This window comes from Leopardus geoffroyi, chromosome B2 (assembly GCF_018350155.1).
Source record: "Leopardus geoffroyi isolate Oge1 chromosome B2, O.geoffroyi_Oge1_pat1.0, whole genome shotgun sequence".
Classification (NCBI taxonomy): Eukaryota; Metazoa; Chordata; class Mammalia; order Carnivora; family Felidae; genus Leopardus; species Leopardus geoffroyi.
The window spans coordinates 35,815,501-35,825,600 of record NC_059332.1 but is presented as its reverse complement, the minus strand read 5'-3'; the positions used below and the strand labels follow the sequence as shown (position 1 = coordinate 35,825,600).

The following is a 10,100-nucleotide window of genomic DNA, read 5'->3' as shown; positions in this document are numbered from 1 at the left end:
ATGCCCAGGGGACAGATGAATGGTAGGCACCAGTCCTGACAGTCCCAATCAGAGCGAAGTTTGAAAGCTTCCCTTAGGATCAGAGTCCAGGGAAAAGTTAATTTTTGGTTCCAGGCATGTGGACTTAGGTTTTTGTGGGGGTGAAGAGTGAGGGCTTGGAATGAATAAACTCTTGGAGGGGGAGGGGCGGTGCTGGGGCCCTGGGGTGGGGAGGGGAGCGGGGCCTCCCTGGAGCCCCGAGCCTTTAGTAATCTGCTTTGTGAATGGAGCTAAAGGGGGAGGGGGATGGACATACTTGGAATTCCTTTATCTGGGTGGGCTCCTTCTCTAAGGACTTTCAGGATGTGGGAAATGGGAGATCAAAGAGGCTGCATTTCCAGCCTATCAGGTTACAGGGTGTTAAATGGAGAGGGAAAGAAGTGGGGGGGGGGGGGTGGAGAGGGGGCCTGGGGAAGGCGGCTTCCAGGGGGGCCAGGGAAACCCAGTTTGGGAACTGGCTGGGGCGAGTGAGAAAGAAAGAGAGCCGGGGCGTGCTGAACACGTTTCACATCACCTCAGAGCTGTGGAATTTCCTCTCTTCTGGGGGGAGGCCTGTGAAGATGCAGTTGGTTTAAGGTTAGTCGGTGATGCATAATAGCCCAGAGGCGTCTGATTGAGGGTGTTACTAAGTGACCGGTGTTTACAAGCAGAGATTCGGTGGTGGGGAAGGGAGGTGGGAGCCGAGGCCATCTTCGGTCTGGGTCGGTAAGCAAATGCTGTGTGACCCGAGAGGGGAGTCCATGTATGGGGTTTTTATTTGCGTCTAACCCCGGTGGTATGCAGAGCCTGGACTGCGGGCTCCGGAGGGGGGCAAGAGGAATGGGAAGGTCGTTAGAAAAGGCGGGAGAACCTCCTACGTGGGTGAGGGATCCGGGGCCCTGCGGCCACGAGCCGGGCTCTGCTTTGGGTCTCGGGCGTCCCCGGGGCGGTCCCTTGCAGCTCGGTTTCTGGGCTAGTCTAGCCACGTGCTCCACGCCACCCAGCTGTCGCTGCCTCGCTTTCCGAGGCCTTACCTCCCAAGAGTTGGGCATATTTCTTAAATCCTCCCCAGGCTGGTGTCCCTCCTTGTTGAAAGAGAGCACCCACCCCAAACCCTCCACCCCAGTGTGAAAGTGTGCAAGGCAGGGTAGGTGGTTACCGAGGCCAGGGACACCTCTTTCAGGGAAGAATCGAGAAAGTGGAGGACCGTCGGATCAAGTGCTAGTCGAGACAGGCAGGAAGGACAGGGGGGTGGGAACCCGGAAGCAAGCAATTTGGAAAGCGCGTTTAGAGAAAAAGAATATTTATGAAAGCCTGCTACCAACCTTAATCAGGCAACGTATTGTTCTGATAATACGACGAGTAGAAAGTTATTAGATGGCCTATAAATCACCCCGTACTACAGATGACAAAAATATTGCATGTTTGGGAAGAATTAGAATATAATAAAATACACTTGTCACAAACCAAGCTTCATTTAATCTTTTTTTTCTCTTGTTTCAGAAAGCTGTTTAGGATTTTGCAGCCTACTGGGGTCACCGTTTTCAGACATCTATTAGTGCCATATTGTAGTCGCATGAGAGGCTCAGTTAATAAAGATTTCTGGTTGATAGACTGCTAAGAGCAAGCAGGCTTGGGCACTATCTTTTTTGAATTGCTACTGAGCTATAGAACACTACACTCAGTCCATTTTTTTTTATCATTTTACAAACCGAACACACATTCTCCCTCTTTTCCAAACACCTCCCCCAACAGTTTTGGAAAATAAATATGGTGTTTCTTCCTCTGTGTTACCTGCTCTCTGTAGCCTTGACCCTTGCCAGACCAAACTGAGCTTCCCTAATCTATACTGTTCCTTTTTTTTTTTTTTAAGAATTAAAAAAAAATTTTCTTTAATGTTTTATTTACTTTTTTTTTTTTTTTTTAATTTTTTTTTTTTTTTCCAGCGTTTATTTATTTTTGGGACAGAGAGAGACAGAGCATGAACGGGGGAGGGGCAGAGAGAGAGGGAGACACAGAATCGGAAACAGGCTCCAGGCTCTGAGCCATCAGCCCAGAGCCTGACGCGGGGCTCGAACTCACAGACCGCGAGATCGTGACCTGGCTGAAGTCGGACGCTTAACCGACTGCGCCACCCAGGCGCCCCTTATTTACTTTTGAGAGAGAGAGAGAGAGAGAGAGAGAGAGAGACAGAGCACGAGTGGGGGAGGGGCAGGGAGAGAGGAAGACGCAGAATCCAAAAAAGGCTCTAGGCCCTGAGCTGTCCGCACAGAGCCTGACGTGGAGCTCGAACTCACAGACCGAGAGATCATGACCTGAGCCGAGCTCACACGCTTAACCGACTGAGCCAGTTAGGTGCCCCAAGATTGTATTTTTAAGTAATCTCTGCACCCAGCGTGGGGCCAGAACTCACAACCCCGAGAACAAGAGTCGCACGCTCCACTGACTGAGCCAGCCAGGCGTCCCTCTGCTATTCCTTCCTGACACTCACAGTGATTCCCCAAGGTTGACTTTTTTTTTTTTTTTTTTTAAGGTTTATGACATTTGGGAATAGGAACTACTATTTGAACTGGCCCTTCTGGATTTCTTAGTGGCTTCCTAAGAACAGGTAAGGGAGATAAATCAAGCGATATTTCCTTTGTGCCCAAGTAAAATAAGCCAACAGCATGTTTTCTATTCTTAGTTGACATGAAAATTAATTTTTGAAAGTCCTATAGTCAGCTTAGTCCATCATAACCTGCTGTTGACCTTAGTGGAGGATCTAAGGACTCGAATGTTAAAATTAGAACTGACTTTGAGTACTGGCCCTATTTACCAGCTGTGCACCTTATTTTTATTTAACTAACACTTAGACAGCATTTACCATGTGCCAAGCACTGTTCTAAGCGTTTTACAAATATTTGCTTGGCTAATCCTCATACGAGTGTTATTATTATGTAACGCTATTATGAAGTGGTGTTATTATTGTCCTTGCTTTACAGATGAGGAATCTGAGACAGGGAGATGTGAGGGAATTGGCCAACCGACGGACACGACTTTACGCTTACGTCCCCAGCCCATCCCCTGTCAGGTGGGAGATGTGGCTTTGTTTCCACATCCGCTGCCACACAACCTTGGACAAGTCACTTGGCAGTGCTGGGGGCAGGGGAAGCGTGTGAAACTGCCGCAGCAGGGAGGGCAGGGCGTTTACACGCGCACGAAAACCCAAAGAGCAAAGCCAGAGGGAAGGGAGATTTCGAGGGCTGCTCCTCCCACCCCCATCCCCGTGTGGAGCAGCATACCTTCTTATAATTCAATTCACAGCCTCAGTCCTGTACCATTTCCGTTTCCTTGAACTGCATCTAGACATGATTCTGGTCCCCTCCAGCTTCTGACCTCATTACTCATTCTGTTTACGGCTTGGCCTCACCCTTCAGACTGCCCTGATTTCCCAGATAGGAATTTGGCTGCCCTCATTGACTATGATTCAGATTTTTGCCCCAGCCACATTGCACTAATCCCTCCTGGGTGCACGGCCCCCTCGTCAGACCGACACTGGGACCCCCTTCTCCTTCCTTCCCCGAACCCCCCGTCATGATAAGGGGGGAGGCTCTATGAATACATCTCACTCCGGAGAGTTAGGGCGGGGTTACAAAGGACACTGAATGAAATCTGGGGGGAAACCACGGAAGAACTTGAAGTTGGGGGGTTGGATAATGTGAGGAAGGAGGAAGATTCAGGCTCTGGAGGCAGGGGCCTCCATGAATAAGGTACAAATGACAGACTAGGAAGGGCTGAGGTGAGGTGCCCAGTGGAAACCACAAGGGAGAAGCATGTGTGGGAGACAGAAGAGAAATCTCACGACACTTGGTCATTGCCCGGATTTGAAGGGCAAGAGGCCGTGGCGGGTCACACACGGTGACTCTCTGAGGTTTCACAGCTAAAGCCTCTGGGAAGCTGCTAGGGTAGTTGTGAGAAAGTGGAAAGGGCTTAGAGTAGTGCCTGGTAATTGGGTATAGGCTTAAGAAATGTTTACAGAATGTGATATATTTATGTCGACTCTCTCGGGCTTGTCATTAAAATACTAATACCCCATGGAAATCTAAAACAAAGAACCTTGAACACCTTTGTCTTAAGGGTAAGAGGAAGGACCGTGGGAAGAGGCTGCCAGGGCTCCCCTGTTGGGGTCACTGTGAGAGCATACAGAGAGGAAACGAGGAACCCAGAAGAGAAGCCTCATCTAGTATATCCCTGTGCCAGGAGAAGTGAAGGATGGGAGAGGCCAGGGAGGAAGGAGAGGCAGGGTTGGCCGCAGAGTGGTTAGAAGGAGGCGGCCTTCAGTCAGTCGCTGACACAGAAATCTGAGTGTGGGGGGCACCGAGGGTGCCGGGGAGGGAGAACCGCAGTCGGTGCTGGGCGAGCACGTGAGCCACTCTGAGCAGGCGGTGGTTGTTGTCACTGTCTTGCCCGGTGTGTTCTTTACATGTGAAGTAGAGAGCCAGCCTGTCGTCCCTTCCAATTCTAGAGAAGTCCACTGCTCCCTTATGACTCAGTACTAAGTTAGCCTCCTCCTCCTCCCTGATGCCCCTTCACTTTCCATCTATTGTCTCCCACTTAGTCCTCTCTTCTGCCCGTCGAAGCTTATCATCTGTCTCTTCTCCTGGAAACGTAGGCCGCAACTGAAAACAGTTTTCCCGAAGAGGCAAAACTCTAAACACTACCCGTTTTTTTTTTTTTTTTCCTGTGCCCATGTTTGAACCATATACATGTTTTTTAATTTATTATTTATTTTTTCGTAGTTTTACTTTCTTTTTTTTTAACCCAGATGCCTTTTTTAAAGTTTTTGTTTATTTACTTTTGAGAGAGAGCGTGCACACACAAACAGGCAGGGGAGAGGCAGCGAGAGGGGGTGAGAGAGAACCCCAAGCAGGCTCAGCGCTGTCCGCACAGAGCCCTACGCAGGGCTCCATCCCACGAACCGTGAGATCATGGCCTGAGCCGAAACCAAGAGTCTGATGTTCAACTGACTGAGCCACCTAGGCGCCCCAAGTATGTATTTTTTTTTTTACGTGTCCCATTTTTAACTCTGTATTATGGTTTGTAGGGGTCCAAGGACTGTGTCAGGCTTTGAGAAGGTGTTAATACATCAGGCCTTCCCTACAGATCACAGTTTGATTGATGGACAGGACAGTCCCAGCAGCCACCATTTATTTTTCCGGTGCTAGGTGCTGTGTGAATTGCTTAATATTTGTTCTCACTGAATCTTCACAGCAACCCTGTCAGTTACATATGCTTATCCCCATTGGATGAGGAAACAGAGACTCAGGGATTAAGTAACTTGTCCAGTTACTGCTGTGTGTGTTGGTTCCAAGCTGACGTTTATTGAGCACTTACAACATGCCAGGCCCCAGACCAGAGCTCCACGTTGAATTCTCAGGAAAACACTATGAGCTAAGTATTCTTATTTTTCCAGGTCAGGAAGCAGGCTCAGAGAGGTTAAATAAGTTGCAAATATACCACTCCTGGGAGGCCGCGGAAGCAGCCTGCCATCCTAAGCAGTGGGACTCCTCCTCTTTGCTCTTCGAACCCTGCATTTAGTTATTAAAATACCAAAAGAGGTTCTGTGCCATCTGGTTTTACTCTTGAAGCCATCCCAGGGAAGGACCCTCGGGACAGCACTGTTTCAAGGAAGGGTCCGAGGTGTGCCCTGACTGCAGAAGAGAGCGGTGGCAGGCGAGGGCCGGGAGGGTGAACTGGTTCATGTCTGCAAAGGGCAGGAGCAGCTAAGCCTCGGGAGGACTGCCTCTGTGCGCGCCCTGGAAATGCAAACAGCTCTGGGCTTGGCTTCCCCCGCTGGCCCAGCCTGGGAGGCTGGCGGGAAGCCTGCTGGAAGGGAAGCCCCATCTGAGGGAGCAGCCACAGGACCCTGGAGCAGTGGCTTCCCCCTCTCTGACCTTTAGCTCGAGCTGATGAATTGGCAGCAACTGTGTGACATCAGGGAGGCATTTTCTTTTTTTGTGAGCTCAGAGCTTCCACGTAAAAATCCCTCAGTCACAAGACGGAGGCTGCAGAAGCCCAGGCACACTTGTGGCCGCAACAGGTGATGGGCACCTGCTCCAAGCCCTCCAGAAGTCTGCGTAATCCTAGGGATTCCGGGCAGCCTTGGGGATGGCCATGTAAGGGTGATTGCTGGCCTTATTTATCCCCGCTGTGCCGCCAGCTCTTAGCCCTGCAGGGGCAGGATCTCAGGGGCTGGGCACACTGGGCGGGCGCCCAGGGGCCATCAGCCTCCAGCACTTTCTTCTATGTGACCGCCCTCTTCTTGTCCTCACCCTTGGTGAAAACTAGCACTCAATTAAAATTAAGGGAGCTCAAAAGGTATCCAAACATGTCTTTGCTTGACTTTGTGTGTGAGCTGGGTGTGTGTTTGGGGGAGGGGGGCGCTCAGGGAGTGAGGAATCTAATGCCTAAACTTGAGAGTGGTAGAAAGAACCATTATTTTAATACAGCAAAAGTCACTTGGAGGGAACTTAGATCTCTAAATACTCCAGACCCCTCATTTTACAGAGCCTACATTTACTGCAGGCTCAGAAAGGGACCTGCCCAAAGACCTCACAGCACATGGGTGGCCTAGGTAGGACCAGAATGATGACCTTGGGCCTTGGTTCCCTCACTGATAGAATGGTGTGGTGGGATTTAATGATGTCCAAGATTTCCTTCAAGATCTTAAAATGTAAGGGGCGCCTGGGGGGCTCAGCTAATTAAGCGTCTGACTTGATTTCGGCTTAGGTCATGACCTCGTGGTTCATGAGATTGAGCCCCGCATCGGACTCTGCACTGACAGCGTGGAGCCCACTTGGGATTCTCTCTCTCCCTCTCTCTCTCTGCCCCTCCCCCTCTCTCTCGCGCCCGCACATACACACTCTCTTTCTCTCAAAATAAATAAATAAACATTAAAAAAAAAAAAGAACTTAAAATGTAAAATCATAACTGAGCGGCTCTCTGAGGCTCCCTGAGGGATCCTAGTGACTCTAGCAGAGCAGGGCCCAGGACAAGACAGGATACATGGCTAGGTAGATGGGGGCCATTAGATGACCAGGTAACTTCCAGACTTTGGGATAGATGATTGCATTACCTTTGATGCCCACCTGTTCACTTCAGTCCCTTCCCCCGCCCTTGTCCCGGACACTAACATTTACCCTAGAGCAGCCATTTCCCCTTTCCCTTCCCTTCCCACCTACACGTGTACACGTTCCCTAATTTCTGCTTGTTTACTGGACCTCTATCACTCCAGCTTATATGCCTAGCTTTCCACTACCTTTTAAATTATTTTTTTTTAAAGTTTATTTATTTTTGAGACCGAGAGAGACAGCATGAGCAGGGTAGGGGCAGAGAGAGAGGGAGACACAGAATCCAAAGCGGGCCCCAGGCTCCGTGCTGTCAGCACAGAGCCTGACTCGGGGCTCGAACTCACGAGCCATGAGATCATGACCTGAGCTGAAGTCGGACACTCAACCGGCTGAGCCACCCAGGCGCCCCTCCACTACCTTTTATTAAGGAGTCACTCACTGCGTGATATATCACTCACTGTCACATTTAATCCTCCTACCTTTGTCCTCTGATTTAGGTGATCATCCCTGTTACGTAGATGAAGAAAGCCAAGGCTCAGAAATGTCCAAACCTGCATATTCCCATAGTTTATAACGGGTAAATTCCTACGGTGACTGAAATCTAACTGGAGACCAGGCTTCATTTCTTATATCACCTTAGTATCACCGCCCTGCATTACGTCTCCAGCAGGCCTGAAGCTGCGGCTGTGGCCCATTAAGTTCACTTGGACGTAAGAGGTGCCAAAGAGATGGAGGTCACTGGCTTTATCCCTGTGAGGACCCAATATCTTTGTCCTATTCCAAGACCACAGACTCTACGTACCCTCGAATTTGATGAAAACTCGGAATTAAGGAGAAAAACCAGGATCGTCTGTGTCTTTCATGACTACTGGACAAAAGTAGAAAGTAATCAGTTATCATTTTGTTCCTCTGAGCTTCCTAGGAGCTAAAGAGAATGCAAGCCCACCAAATTGTCAGTGTTGATAAAGTACGTTACACAAATCGATTTGCACACATTTCCTAAAGCAGCAGTTTGGGCACTATCCTGCAACTGAATTCTGTAGTTTGGGGAGTAAATGATCTTTTGGCCACCCTGAGTCATGCTCCCTGTGGCATCTCCAGCTGGTCAGCAGGTCACACAAGGTGGGTGGAGACCACAGCTGAAAATGTAATAATACCCTGGTAGGTTCCAGGGAGCCTCTGGGAGTAGTAACTCTCTCAAACAGGTGTTAGCAAGGGTCTGACGATGGAGAGGCCGGGGGGGGGGGGGGGGCGGGCGGGCGGGATCTGGCATGAAACCATGCAGGTACGGCCATTCCTTTGTTCATTCTTTGCTCATTCTTTCCAAAGGTACTTACTGAACACCCATATGGGCGAGTTAGATCTGGGATTGTGTTGGACACTGAGAATTCCAAAGCTAATAATGGGGTTAGAAGTTAATATTCTAACTCTGGAGACCAACGTAGAAGCAAGCCATTCTACAATGTGAGACATGCCATCAGAGAGCTATAGTCCCTTAATGGAAGGAAGAATTCGTTCTGCTGGGCTGGGTAGGTGTCCTTTGAACCAGAGATAGGAGGAGGGGAGAGTACATTCCAAACCCAGAGAAGAGCTGGGGCAAAGGTACAAAGCCTGAGTGAGCACAGCCTGATCAGGAAACTTGGAGTCCAGAACGTTCCACAGAAAGCAGTCTTTTTTTTTTTTTTTTGTAATGCAAAGAAGAACTTTGGCAGGTGTCAGTCTATATCATCATCATCATCATCATCATCATCACCATCAGACCTAACATTTATAGAACTGTGCCAGGCAGTCTAAGTGTTTTACTCACATCTCGTGTTTTAAGTACAACAACCCTAAGAGGTAGGTCTTAACACCTTTTATAGGTGAGAAAACTGAGGCCTAGGGAGCTGGGAAGATACTACCCCAGGTTAAAGAGCACCTATGCTGTTCTTTTCCCAATTGCTTCTTTCTCCTTTTCTTTGCAGATTTTTGTTTTGGAGGCATGAGCCTTTTTCTCACATGTGTTTGTACGTTCATGTTCAGGCCCCCTCCTGTCTGACGGGGCACTCTGGGAGGTCACCCATTTGGCCTTGGCCTTTACCTCCCCAAAGTGTTCCAGCAAGTGATCGTGTGTGTGAATTGAACCAAGCCTGAAGTTCCTCTTATTGTTTTTTTTTTTTTCCATGAGAAAATTAACCCCAAAGAAGAACTGAAACATACCGAGAAGACTTTATCGAACACACTGTTGCCGCCCAAGGCATTTGCCCTGAGATCATGCTCACAAAGATGGGAATATTACTGGAAAGTGGTCCTTTAAATATGTGTGTGGTGGGGGTGTCATGGGGGGAGTGTGTGTGTTACAAATTGAAAGTTAAGTAGGCTCCGATTTTGGAGAGCTTTAGATGCCATCTGGAGCTTAAACTTGATTTTAGGTGATACTCAAGAAAAAGAGAAGGGAGAGTGTCTTCTGCCGGGACTCTAGGCTAGCACATACCTTTTCACGTTGCGCCTTGGTGAGCAGCGAAAGTTTTTGAGGGCACAGATCCACGCAGTTGAAGAGGAGTCTGTTGGATGCAGGATGGGTGGGAAGGGAAAGGGCTTGAGAAGTTTCCGGTTTACAAGTCATGAACAAGTCTAGGGGTGCAGGGTGGGGAGTTAGGACCTGAATTCCGGTGACGCTTGATGATCGTGGAAAGGGGATGTTGTAAAAGGACGCTAACACATGGTAAATATATTTTTTATATATAAACCCTGGCTCATCAGTTTTCCAAATTGGATTTGGGGGGGATTCGTTTTTTTTTTTTTTTTTTTTTTTTACCGTGGACCCCACTTGTATCCTTATGATACATTCTTTTTTGCAGATCTTTCCTTTGAGTCCAGGCTGTCACTTGTTGCCTGTACCTGAATGAAACGCAAACACGGGTGTATAAAGGCTTGAATCTGCCTCTAAACTTAGCCCCCCGCGGACTTGGAAAGAATCTAAACTTGGCAAAA

At 48.9% G+C, this 10,100-nt stretch overlaps 1 long non-coding RNA gene across 3 annotated transcripts; it reads left to right on the top strand.

Moving 5' to 3' along the window:
- Positions 1-480: 480 nt before the first annotated feature.
- On the top strand, positions 481-8,655 carry LOC123608303. 3 transcript variants are annotated; one of them, XR_006717183.1, is made up of 4 exons: positions 481-615; positions 2,552-2,626; positions 7,795-8,249; positions 8,457-8,655. It is a non-coding gene; the product is annotated as an uncharacterized LOC123608303 (long non-coding RNA). The 3 variants fall into 3 exon arrangements; XR_006717182.1 differs by having other exon boundaries at positions 7,625-8,249; XR_006717184.1 differs by lacking the exon at positions 481-615 and adding an exon at positions 631-744 and having other exon boundaries at positions 7,625-8,249.
- The last annotated feature ends 1,445 nt before the right edge of the window (positions 8,656-10,100 follow it).